Source organism: Octodon degus, unplaced genomic scaffold, assembly GCF_000260255.1.
Source record: "Octodon degus isolate 3935 unplaced genomic scaffold, OctDeg1.0 scaffold00014, whole genome shotgun sequence".
NCBI classification, from domain to species: domain Eukaryota; kingdom Metazoa; phylum Chordata; class Mammalia; order Rodentia; family Octodontidae; genus Octodon; species Octodon degus.
This window is the reverse complement of record NW_004524590.1, coordinates 21,430,897-21,445,047: the sequence shown is the minus strand read 5'-3', so window position 1 is coordinate 21,445,047 and position 14,151 is coordinate 21,430,897.

Here is a 14,151-nt window from a genome sequence, read left to right as displayed (position 1 = left end):
TTCCCCAACACCACTGAAAGAAAAGAAAGGGGGCAGGGGAGAAATTGAAGCCCAGGGATCCTCAGCGGTCTGAAACCTATGCCTGACCTTGATTTCTCATAGCATGCATCAGGTAATCCAGCCCAGACAGGAGGAATCATGAGATTCACCACAATTTTTTCTTTTTTCTTTTTTTTTTTTTTTTTTTTTTATTTAGTGCAGGGTCTACTGGGTCTCACTACACAGATCCGACTTGTAGTGATTCTCCTGTTTTCAGATTCCCAAGCACTGGGATTATAGGCACGCACCACCACACCCAGTCTCAATCACTTGTTTCCTCCCTGCTCGTTTCCACCAGATGGTAGCTGGACAGGGAGGGCTCTGCTGCTCTAAGGGCTCGGGGCACACAGGTCTGCAGCGTCCCGTCCCTTCGGCTCTTCTGGGTACCCTACTTCTCACCTTGACACTAAAATCAGGTCTGTGTTCACGGTACTAACATTCTGTTCTCTTGCTGTTAAACACGAGCCTTCTGTTGAAGAGTGCCTGGCTGACATTTTCCTGGGAAGCCACTGCTAGCCCAGCCCAGCCACCAGTCTGACTGTCACAGATACAGAGCACTGCTAACGGTCCGGACGCCACAATCTCTAACAAACGCCTGTGTTACCTGAGGCTGCTAGGGAAGCTTTTCCTGAGAGGCCTGGTTAAGTCCTTTGTAGCTAGCCAGCCGCGGTACTTCCTGGATCTTGTCGCTGGAGGAGGGACATATTCCCAGAGGAGAGAAGCCTTGCCTTAGCTCTAAAGACCTTCCAGCCCTTAACCTGCTCAGGGCAGCTGGGACTTAAGCTGCAAGCAGTGCAGGAGTCCACACTAGAAGCAAGTCACGGACACTGGACTTTATTGCAGAATTCACCTGCCATGACTCTTTGACAGTAAAACCCTTGTGCTGCACAGCAGCAGCCCCAGGAGTTTCCTACCAGAGGCCACAGCTCCGGCCTTGCCTTCCTTCCTGCTGCCTCTGCACAGCTACTGGAGTAGCCAGGATGACACACCAGTGTGAGCTTTACCATCCTTTCCCATTATTAGTCATATTAGATTACTTAATACCAGCTGCCATATGAGGAAAACAAATGCACAAACATGTTCCACTCAGGTCTGGCTGAAGACTTTACCCTGTGTGGCGAAGAAGAAGAAATATGAGGATAGGTTGGTGGCAGAATGGCGGACAGTGCTGCCTCATGAGGTGGGGGAGTGGAAGGTGGGTCTCTGCAGTCCCCTATCCTCTCTACCTCATCCCTCAAAGTCCCACCCTGTCCTAAGATCCAGGATTGTCTCCATGGGTAAAGTTGGATCTCACAGCCCAGTGTGTGGGACCTGGGCTGGCACCACACTGACCTCAATGATGTCATATTACATCTTCTGTGATGGAAACTTTAGATCTCTATTTAGGTCATAAAAATGTGCTGTTTTTACAATAATAAAACCAAAAGGAATATCCTGGTCATCTAGCAAAATGCAAAATATCACCCCTGTGACCTACTCCCCAATTACATCCTGTCTTATGCCCTATAAATGAGCTATCTGAGTTATGTATAATAGTATTTAATAATGTGTAAAGCTTTCCCTTGGTTTTCTTCGTGGGATTGCTTCACATGTACATATTCCTGTTAAATAATGTTCTGCTGTAATTCCAGCACTCAGAGGCTAAAGCGGGAGGATCAAAAGTTCAAGCCCAGGGCTGCTGAGATAACTCAGAAGTCTAAGTGCTTGCCTAGGCAAACTCAAGGACCCACATTCGATTCCCAGTACCACATGTTGTACCAGCCCCACCCTGGGCATGCTGAGCCAGCCACCAAGACCCCAGATGGTGGCACACGCCTGTAATCCCAGCACTGGGGAGGCTGAAACAGGAGAATCACTAGGAGTCCAAGCTGTATAGCAAGACCCTGTACCAAATACATTAAAAAAAAAAAAAAAAGTTCAAGCCCAGCCTAGGCAACCTAGCAACTTAGCAAGACCCTAACTCAAAAATAAAAAGGCTGGGGTGATAACTCAGTGTGAAGGTCCCAGTTCAATCCCAGAACCACAACATAACATCCTGTAGGAAGCCAGGGATTGGCCTGAGCACTTGCATTGAGCCTGACAAATCAAGCCAGAATTGTTTCATCACAGTAACTGAGCTTTGGTCAGTTGCAGAAAGTCCTGTAGCTAATTAAGCAATTAAAAAAAAAAACAAAAAAACTACTAGTTGAGCTGTAACCAGCTGACTGCTTGACTAGATGGGTGGTAGCCAGTTAAGTTCTCTTCTACGTCTCACCTGTTTTTCCCTAAATGCTATCTCATCATGTGGTTGGTTGGAGGTTTAAGAATTTTCTCTGATTCTGGGAGCTGTTTGATTCGTGAATTGTTTTTGTTTCTTCCATAAACGCTATTGATTTTAACTGCTTGAATGGATTTTCATCGTAACAATTTGGTGTAGTCAAGAGTGTCCAGCCCCTGGCATAGGACCAGTGGGGTTCGCAGGACTCCCTGCTTTCTAGTTGCATCTAGGAACTATAGGTAAGTTTGCTCTTGGATTTCTGAGCATTGAACAAACTTCTTGGTCCAGACTGGGTTGGCAAGTTGTGACGCAAAATGATTGGACCCATTTGGAAAGTGTTATGTGTCTGGGTCAGACAAACTGAGCTGGGTTCAGTAGGAACAGGACTGGGTCCCACAAAGAAGCCTTGGGTATTTGGTGAGGTTAGGAGAGAGAGGGAGGGGGAGAAAGGCAGTGAGGGAAGAGGAGAGAGACAAGGAGTGGGAGAGAGATTGGGACAGAGACAGAAATGGACAGAGGGAGCAAACCGTTCAGTAGAAAAACAAGAATGATGTGTTTGCTTGGAAAGACATCTACCTTCCAGAACCCCATTCAGGGGTAGCTTATGCTTCAAGAGAGTAGCCTTGGGGTGTGTAGAGGGTCTATGTGTGGGTGAGAGGGGATCAGACTGTTTGGCAGTTCATGATTCCCCCAGGTCAGATGGAAAACTACACTGGGTCCAGAGCCTGGAACTGCTCTCTGGAATTCCACCCAGTTTCATGTATAAGAATTCCCACAACCTTACCACCCCCTTTAAAGTAATAATAATAATAATAATAATAATAATGATGATGATAATAATAAACCTTGCCAAAACTTATTTTTATTTTGTTTTCTTGTTGATCCTTGGGATCAAAGGCAGGGCCTTGCTGCGCTGTCCAGGAATTACAGTGACCACAATGATAGAGTTTTTTTGGACAAAATTATTTCTAAGGCTCCTTAGAAAATGAATTTAAAAACTACAGAAATAAAGCAATATTTTAAGATGAACACAGAGAGACTTTTAGAAGACAAATTTGGGGAATTGCCCTTAGTGAACACCTCATGCCAGTGAAATCTGTTTCTTTAACCATGGGGGTGCCTCAGTTAAAATCTTAAGCTCAGAATATTATTGAGAATTGTCTTAGTTTGGCACGGAAGACAGTTTGTCTGCCTTATTCATTGGTGGGCCCCACACCGAAGTAATTTTAATGAATGAAGTACATTCTCATGTGAGGAGGGTTTCCACTTGTATGGGTGTCTTCTGCTTTTGAGGAGAGGGAAAGCCGAATCACTGAAGTCCATGTGGTAAGGAAGGCAGAGACCACAGCCTGTAAGAAGCCTCCCCTTCCTTTGACTACTGGACCTTAGCTATGGGTTGCTTGAGGCAGAAAATAAGGGGCGGGTGGGCTCTAATCGCCCTGAAAACAATAGAGTCAAGTCAGTTTAAAAACATGGGGTAAGGACAGTTTTTGAGAAAATGAAGGGTTCCTTAGAGGAACAGATGATTGTATGACAGGGTCATCTGACAGTGTGATGGGCTGTACTCCACGGAGAGGTTTATCTGCAGAAGATTGACAACAGCTGAGTCCTTGGGCAGTAAATGCCAGGAAACTCAAAACCTTGTATTTCTCAAGTGCTTTCAACCCTAAGTTACTATATTAACAAAAAATATTTTGGAGTGGTGTTTCTGAAACTCCTTCAATGGTTGTGTGTGTGAGAGAGTGAACAAACCAGCTCTATCACTGAGTGTTGGCCCACTCAGGGAGTCCAAAGGAGATTTCCATGGGTGAAGTCCCAGGATTAAAGAACACTCATGTGCAAGACATAAGCAACAACAGCAGGCAGCATGGAGCAGGGCAGAGAGCCAAAGCAAGAGCTGCCTGCATCTTTATTATATAATTCTTATACAGGTTATCTCATATTTACATTCTTGTATAGTGCAGTAACCAGTGCATATGTGTTTACCTGTGCTGTCATGGTTACAGAACTGTAGCCCACTGTGCACCTGCACTAGACAAGCAGGGTCCTGTCCTAATGTGTCCTTAGATGCCCCTGAACTTTGAAGCAGTCTGCGTAGTTCTCCACATCCCACCCCCTCAGAGGTCAGGGTGTATAAATGTAACATTTTATATGTAACAGGGCAAAATACTTGTAGTTAACAAATCAAGAACCATGTGGTTTTGCAAAAACACTTTTTTTATTGAAAGGGTTTTAGCCATAAACGTCAGAGCCTGGCAGGTAATATTTAAGGTCTGGGCCGTATGTTGACCAAGGGCTTCAATCTGGAGGGCCAAGTCTATAGTCCTTGACGCCGGTCAGATGTTATTTCCAATGGTCAGCCTTTGCAATGCCTGATCAAGGCACCTGTTAAGTCATTTCCCAGAGAGAAGAGGGGCTTATGTCCCAAGACAGAGTCAGCTTTTTGGCCATGCTCCCACATGTCTCACCACAACTTGGCACCCAACAGGGATGGTGCCCTCTATGTCACTCCTGAGCTGCCCAAGCTGGCAGCCAGAGCATCAGCCCCCTTACGATGACCCAACTGTCTGTGCACACAAGCAGGGGGCCTTTTAGGTACCATAAGCAGTCACACTGCCTGCAACTGCCCATTGGCTTGACCTGTCCCAGTTTCAACCAGAGTACTTCTGTATTGGGCTGGACAGTTTTCATTTCAGCTGCCAACAGGCCACTGAGAAAGAGGCCTGTTGTTGCAGGTGCACCCCCCCCCATCAACGCATGAGAGTGGTGACCTGTCCACATCCATGCCCATGCCCTCTATCTGTCCTGTGATCCCTCACAAACATCAGAGCAGTGAACAGCGCTGCTGTTTTTCAATCAGAGACTACCAGCGTTCAGCTTCCTTTCACAGCTGTGACCAAAACCCAACAGGGTGTTTTCGTTTCCCCTGTTTTTCCATAGGCCCCAGCCAAATCTCTCATTTGCATTTAAGATAAATGGCAGGTGAAGGTCAGTGACTCACAGGGTTTGCACCTGTGCAACAGCCCTGTTTCAATCCAGCAATCAGCTTCCGCTGCATCTGTCCTGCCCCGTGTTGTGTCCCTTTTGGTCGTCTGGCACAAAGGGCACAATAGGGTAGCTAGGTGCAGTAGTTCACTAAAAACCTAGCATGTTTACGTAATGCCTGCAATTGGTGTGACTGTCGTGGGTCTGGTCTTGCCCAACCATATCACAGCCGAGAATCTGACAAGCCATTTCTCTGGACCTTGTCTTTGTCCATGGCCCACCCCACATGTCAGCAAAGCTTTTTTTCAGACTCTACACAGCAGCTTTTAAATCTGCAAGGCAATCAGAGGTTGACGTATCAATACAAAACAATGACATAAAGTATGGCTTGGCCCAGGTGATCAGGTCCTGGGCCACTAGGCCATGCACTATATAAATAGCCTTGTGGCAGTATCTGGAAAGTTCATTGCCTGCCCTCCCAGTTGAAAGCTAATTGGTCCTGACTGCCAGGTTAAGGGCAAGACTTTACAGGCATTTGCCACAACCCATCTGGCTGCTGCATGGTCCATACTGAAGGCCTCTAAGCAGGGCATATCACCCATTGTTTTGTTTTTTGTTTTTTAATTTCAAGATAATCTGTCTCATTTCATGGCCTCCAGGTAGTCAGTACTGTTTAACACACAACTCATGTGGCCTGTGGGAGAATCAGCAGTGCGTGGTGTAGATGGCCTTGGACTACAATTTTTACCACAAATTCACAACCAGAATTCTCCCTGTATGGTCTTGAACTGAGCACCAGTCAGGATGTCCCTCCTAGGATGTATTTAGCAGCCAGCGAGACATACATCAAATGGGTGTGGGGAAGCACCCAATGCCCAAAGCCATTTGGGGCATCTGGACCATGATATAGTGACCTCCATAACTTTTTTGTGTGTAATATGTCCTGTAAAATGATCTGGGTTGCTGTATATTAGATTTGTCTCAGCTCTGGTATCTACCATTGTTAGTACACACTGCACACTTTTTTGAGACCAGCAAATAGTTTCACATGTAGCCTACAGTCTCCCAAGTCCCCCAAGATCCAGGTATCTTGGCCTGTCTCTTAGCTGGGGTAGAAGGAGGCAATGCTGTTATTTTACCAGGGCTATTTTGGCCTTCTGATGCTGGCCCATCAGCTGGTCCTGCTGCTTGCAGCACAACTCCCTCCACAGAGTCAGCAGCACATCCAAAGGCTGCCTGTCTAACTTAGCTGTGGCCTTGCCGGCAGGTCCATCCAGATCAGTGCCAGTCAATCTTCAGTGGTCCCACAGCCTATCTCTGCGGAGACAGCCTGGCTCACCTGGCCCCTCCCCCTTTTTTGTTGGTATAGTTTTTACAGACCTTGCCTTACCTTGGCACTTTACTTTCACATCTCCCAGCCTGACTAAGGCATCCGTAGCATCATGGATCAAGTGATGTGTAAAGAGGGCTAGAAGGGCTGCCACTGACCCAAACGTGGCAGCCAGCCCACTGGCCAAGACCATGTCCTTCATGCAATCCATCAGCAGTTCCTCATCTGGCTATGATACTGCAGTGCAGACATCAGCTGCTGCATGCCCATTTTATGTAGTACAGTTATCAAGTCTAGATAGTGACTTGCTCCAGCAGGTCACTTGAATTCTCCCAAACCAGACAAGCCACTGCCATTAACCAGTTTGTCACAGTCTGATTACCTGATTTTGAGACCATCCTCTGTACATACTGCAGAACCTATTTCATAGCAGGAATGCTGGCTATGTTGGCTATTTGGGGCATCTCCTGTGGACTTATTTTGTGTTATCAGCCCTATTGCCCCATAGCCATAGTGACCACAAAGGCACTGTTGTGTGTGTGTGTGTGTGTGTGTGTGTGGTTTTTTTGTTTTTTTGCAGAACTGGGGATTAAACTCAGGTCTTTGCACTTGCCAGGCGAGCACTTACTCTACTGAGCCATCTCCCCAGCCCCAAGGCACTGTTTTCTCACCTTTTGCTTTAACTGTTTTGTCAGCTCCCACAGCTGCATGTAGGTCATGTACACTGTGTGCTGTGTAGAGGTAGGTGGCTTGTAGGCCTTCTTCCTGAGCCAGGAGTTTCTCTATCTCCACCTTTTGATGAATAACCAGTCTAGCATGTAAAACCAGGAGATTTTCCTGGGGCTTTTCAGACATGAGGACTTACACTTCGGGAGATATTTCTGGAGGGGCCACTGCTTCCCTTGCCTCCCAACCTGAGCTCTACAGTAGCCAGCCATTGCTCAAGGTCATCCTCTATCTGGTGCAGCTGATCTGCTTGCTGGACAAGGCCATCTGTCTCTTGATTTATGCAGCAGTAAAAAAAAATGAAAAACAGCCAAGCCACCCATCCTTCTGCTTTACCTTGAGGGACAGAAATTTGTCTGTTGTTCTTAAGGCTTTCAAGACATCCCCAGGCTTCAACCAGACTGATTTTCAGTCTCCCCAGGTCCTTCAAATCACCAATAAGGGAGCCACAGGTAGCCATGGTGAAGCCAGGGTAGAGTATCAGCCATTCCCTAGGGCTGTCCTTTACCTTCAAGCACTACTTCCAGAGCTGCCACAGAACCACTTACCTCAGTATCCTATGAATTACTGTGGTTCTCAACCCACCCAGGGGGTCCAAGAGAGATTTTCATGGGTGAGGTCCCAAAGTTAAAGAACACACATGTGCAAGGCATCAGCAACCACAGCAGTCAGCATGGAGCAGAACAAAGAGCCGCCTGCATCTTAATTGTAGCATTCTTATATAGGTTGTTACCTCATGTTTACATTCTTATGTAGTGCTGCAGTCAGTGCATGCATGTTTACCCGTGCTAAGCCATGGTAACATAACTGTGTCCCACTCTGCGCCTGCACTAGACAAACAAGGTCACATCCTCTAGTATCAAGTGTCCCTGAGCTTCGAAGCAGTCTGAGTGGTTCCCTACACTGAAGGGCTCCCAATTGCTAACTTTTTAAATGAGCAATTCGAGCCTAGTTAAGAGTAAGTAAGGCAAGAACCAGGGTTCAATCCCAGGTGTGCTGTGCCAGCCCTGCCCCCAGGGCACGCTGAGACAGTGAATGAGATGGCATGGTGGCTCACCTCTGTAATCCCAGCGCTTGGGAGGCTGAAAACAGGATGATCACTACGAGTCTGATCTGTGTAGTAAGACCCTGTAAAAAAAGAGAGAGAAAATGGGTTTGTTTTTGTTTCTGTTTTGTACCAGAAATCAAACTTAGAACATTTCATTACCAGGCACATGCTGCGCCACTGAGCTATATCCCTGGCTAGAGCATAATTAAGAATGAGTAGTTTGGGGGAACCACTTAGACTGCTTCAAAGCTCAGGGACATCTAAGGACACCTTAGGACCTGAGCTTAATTATCTAGCACAGATGCCCAGTAGAATACAGTTATGTAACCATGACAGCATAGTAAATACATATGCTTTGATTATGGCACTCCACAAGAATGTAAATATGCAGTAACAACCTGTACAAGAATTATACAATAAGGCTCCAGGCTGTTCTTGTGTTCTTTCTCTGCTTTGCTACCCTTTTGTGTGTGTGTGTGTGTGTGTGTGTGTGTGTGTGTATGTGTGTGTAACCGGGGATTGAACTCAGGCCCTTGAGCTTGCCAGGGATGGCTACCCATCATTGCTGGTGTCTTGCACACATGTGTTCTTTCGCCTGGGGACCCCACCCATGAGAATCCCCCCAGCAGGCTGACAGTAGATAAGGTAAATATAAATGGATCAAAATGTGTAGGCAAGCTGCAGGCAAGCCAATTATAGTTAATCTCTTTCAGTAACTTCAGGCTGTAAAGTTAGATTATGTTTTAGATGTCTGTCTATAAAACGTCTGAGTTATTTTTAAGTTAAAATAATAAAATTGTCACAGAATAAATGATTCTGGCCAGTAGAAGATTTTCTAATTGCCTCTGTTATAAAGGTAGGCCATTAGAAACTGTTTTTTTTTTTCAAAATTTTATTGATAAACAGATAGCAATGAGATAGTTTAGAAACTGTTTTGAAGGAAGGACAACAGTTCTTCATTGAAAGTGAGGAATGTATCTTCACTAGCTATGAAACATTGAGTAGTGACACAAAACAAGTGTGTGTGGAATTTAACAGATATTTGACCCAGTGTCTGTATGTAACACATTCTGTCAGAGCCAGGAATATAATGACAGACAAAGAAGACATAGTTCTTGCCATCATGGTGTCATAAAAAAAACATGCATAAGGAAACAGATCCGTGTTCATGCTAAGTTCCATGAGTTTTGTCCTCTCACTATTACCTTGGTTTGCATCCACCATTAGATGACTGCTTGAGTTAAACTCCCTGCGTCACTCATTTTGTTGGCATTTACTTGGTACCAGGCATAGTGTCAGTTTAACATTTTGATGTTAGATAACAAAATGTCTTGTTTTTATGCAGTACAGTATAGGGAGGCTAGGGGTATTTGAATCTGTTAAATATGAGAGATTATATTAAGCAGATGTTTTTAAAGATTATGAAATTGTGCTTATCTCCAAAATACTGTCAGAAAACAAGTGATTTTGAACTGTTCTGCTTTCTCTAGACATTAAGTTTATTCAGAATTAAAATCTAATATATAGTAATTAAAACAAAACCCATATGCAAAGAAAGTAAGCTTTGACATTGGGTTGTTGTTTTGATTGTTCTCTAAAAGTTCTTGCAGTCGGCTACAGTCTCAAAGATGTGGAAGTATTTTGTTTATCTTTATCTTTGAAAGGTTCATGGAGAGGACTCTGACAAGAATGGGTTTTTCTATAACTCTGAGATGTCATTGGACCTGGTTAAGATTCCTATAAGTCTAATGGAGGGATTGATTGTTCATGAGACTGTGAATCTAACATTGGGAAGAAGAGAAACTGATTGACTGCCAGGGAAATGATTTTGCAGATTTCCCTGCTGGTGTAGCCCCTGCTGGCTTTGGTGAGGCATGCAGTTTGAACTTCTTACAACTGCTTGCCTATGCAACCTGATCAGTAGGTCATGCTCAGGGACAGTTCTTGAGCTCCATTGGAAAGGACCAAATGCTTGTCACCATCCATTGCAAGAAAACTTTGGGTCCTTGAACCTTCAGTCCATCTCTCACAATGCAAAGGAGCTTCTCTGGATTCCTGAGACTATGCACCTTTCAGGTAAAGCACACTTTTAGGAAGCTCACCAGGGAAAATCCTCCCTAGAGCAGACACCACCTTAAGACGTGGGTAGCTTCTCTCAAGCAGTCAGAATTAGACTGGTGGGGGCTGGTGATCTAAAGCACCTACTTAGAACAAGCACCTACTTAGAACAAGCTTAGCAAAGCACAGGGACCGCAGTTCAATCCCCCAGCACTACATGCCAGCCAGCCCCGTCCCCTGGTGGGCTGAGCTGGCCACACACACACACATACACACATAAATAAATAAAATTTTAAAAAAAAGAATTAGACTGGTACTTCTCTGATTATTTTTTCTTCTCTCTGTCATTTGACAGGAGTAGTGATTAGACTGGCAGCCACTTGTTCTCAGCCCTGTTTTAGTTTAACCAATTAGTGGGTGCTAGATTAGTTAAGCTGAACAGGGAAGAGTCTGGGCAGTTACTACTTTTTTTTTTTTTGGTATTGGAAATCAAACTTGGACCTCATGTTTGCCTGCCAGGCACTGTGCCACTGAGCTACACCCATGGCCTGGTACTTTTTGTTGCATATGGATAAATACATTGGGTGTTGCAGAGACTCAGTTCTAAAAACCAACAGACAACTTAATTGATTAAATTAGATGGTTTCAGGGCTGGCCAAATAGCTCAATGGATTAATGCACCTGCACGCAGGCACAAGGGCCGGGTTCGATCCCTGGGCCTGCTGTGCCAGCCCCCCTGCAGGGCATGCTGAGCAGATGATTGAGACTGGGTGTGGTGGTGAGTGCCTGTAATCCCAGCGCTTGGGAGGCTGTAAACAGGAGAATCACTACAAGTCCCATCTAGTAGTCAGACTCTGAACACCCTGTAGACTCTTCCCTAAAAATACAGAAAAATAAATAAATAAATTAGATGGTCTTTTCTGTTGGCTCATTCTTCAAAGATTTGATTTTGTTTAGGGACTTTGAGGGAGCGCACTGCAGGCTCTTAATCTTACCCTCTTGACTGCTAGCAGTCTCCCTAGGCAGGGATGGTCACAAATGCCAGTGTGTAGCCAGCTGAAGCTCCACTACCAAGACCACACTAGCATTGGTTTGGATCAGTGGTAGGCCCAGCCCAAATCCATGTCCTCCCACAAGACTGTGGGAGGATTTATACAGGTCATGTTCTCACTGAGGGGGAGTTTGACCAAACTCAGAGCATCATCAGTACCATTCTCCTAGGTTTTCAGTCTTGATCAGGCTACAGTCTCCTTGTAATCAAGCATTTTTTGAGTTCTTGTCAATCTAGCTGAGGAGAGACCACTTAGTTAAGTTGTAACTAGCCCGTAGGCTGCAGCCAATCAAATTGCTCTGTATGTCACACCCTGGTTTTTCTGTACTGCCTGATCATGTTGGTGGTTGGAGTTTCTAAAATTTCCTCTGGTGCTGAGAGTCACCAGATTTGCAATTTGGTTTTGTTTTCTCAAACAAACTCTAACTGACTGAAAGAATTTTCTCTTTATGTTGAAAATAAATAATCCATGAGAGTTAAACCGTTGGGCTTTAGGCGAGTGAAGTGAGAAGGCATGTATGTCAGTGACAAGCTTCTCCGACCTCATTTTATATTTATAGAACTCATCCACACTAGCAAGCATAGCAGTGGCTCCTGTTTTTGTTGTTTTGAGACAGGGTCTTGCTATGTAGTTTAGGCTACTTTGTACTCACTTTGCAGCCCAAACTGACCTTAAACTCATGGATCCTCCTGCCTTGCCCCCCCACCCCCACCCCAAGTGTTGGGATTAGAGGCATGGCTCTAATCCTCCACATCTGGCCTGGCTCCTCTTTTTATTGCCTTATGGATATGTCATACTTCAAATATCTTTCTGTTCTGGAAGGACAGAAGTGTTTCCAACCTAGGATTTATACAGTGAATATTCCTGTTCATGGTTCCTGGTGCCCGCCTGCCAGTCTTTGTCTAAAGCAGTGCTTCTCACACTTGAATGTGCATCAGAGGAACCTGGAATTTTTGCCACACTCCGTCCCAGGGTTTGTGGCTCACAAATGGCTAGAAAATTTCCCTCCTTCTTTCTTACCTATACTAAGAATTGAAGCCAGCATCTTACACTGAGCTGTACCCCAACTCTTTTTATTTTTTATTTTGAGACATGGTCTCACTACATCACTAAATGTTCTGGCTGAGCATATACTTCTGATCCTTCTCCCCCAGCCACCCACAGCGATGGAATTACCAGTGTTTGAGTTTCTACCCAGGTCACAGGTGATTCTAATACTGATTTAGGGGTTACCCTTTGAGTACCACTGTCCTAAAGTACACACACTGGCACAGTTTGATGTAGGGTGTCGACTTATTCAAGCTCTAATAGGTAATGCAAAATTATTTTCCAGAGTTGTACCAGTTTACACTCTTACTAGCGATCAATGAGTTCTTGTTGCTTGATATCCTTGTCAATACCTGAATGTTGTCTTTAATATTTGTGCATATCTCATGTATATGAAATGGTATCTCATTGTGTCTTCAATTTGCTTTTCTCAAAGTACAGATGATGCTGAGCATCTCTCTTCTGGGATAGACCTGTTCATATGTCTTTTGCCTCTCTTGGTACTAAGTTTTTAATCTTACTGAGGGAAGGGAAGTACTTTTAAGATCTATTCTACATTTAAGATCTATTCTACACAATAGATCTATTCCTGTGGTTGCATATATCTAAATACCTTTCCCACACATCAATTGTCTCTTCATTTTTTATGGTACTGGTTGAACAGAAGTCCTTAATGCTAATGTAGTCAGATTTGTCAGTCTTTTCCTTTATGATTCATATTCTTCATGTATTTAAGAAAACTTCCCATCTAGGCATGAAGGTACACATCAATAACCCCAGCACCATAAGAGGCCAAATCAGGAGGATCACACAAATTCAAGCCCAATCTAAGCAATTTAGTAAGAGCTAAATTTTTTGGCCATGGTCTTGCTATGTAGTAGAAGCTGCTCTTGAACTCACTGTATAGACCAGGATGACCTAAAAGTCACAGCAGTCTCCTGCTTCAACTTCCTAAGTACTAGGATTACAGGCATATGTCACCATGTCCAGCTCAAAATTTTCCTGTGCCAAAGTTTTAAAACTACGTTCCCACATAGCATTCAAGATGTTTTATGTATTGCCTTTTATATAAGACTTCTTAGCGTTCTTTGTAAGTTTTTTTTTAGTCTGCCAGGAATTGATTTTTGAGCAGGGAGTGATATCAAGACGCAGTTTTGATTTAATTTAATTTTCTGTCTTGGAATATGTGAATAAACTCTTGTCTAAGTGTTATTCTATATTCCATTTGCTGTCTCTATCAAACTCAAATATTTGTTACTGAACTTTCTATCTGTTCTACTGGACTACTTTAAATTAGTAGCATGCTTCTAAATAGTGTAGCACTATAATAAGTCTTAATATATTATAGAACAGCATTGCCTACCTTACTGTTGTTTAGGAATGGCTGGGATATACATGACCTTTTGCATTTCCATGTACAATTCAGCTATTCTAGTTCCATCAAACACACACACACACACACACACACACACACACACACACCCTTTGGGATTTGTTTGGATTATATAGATTTTTGTCAATAGAATGGACATCTTCCTGCACTGAGTCCTTCTATGTAAGAGCAATAGCATATCAGTGTATCTTTCAAATTATGTCTTTTTTTTTTTTT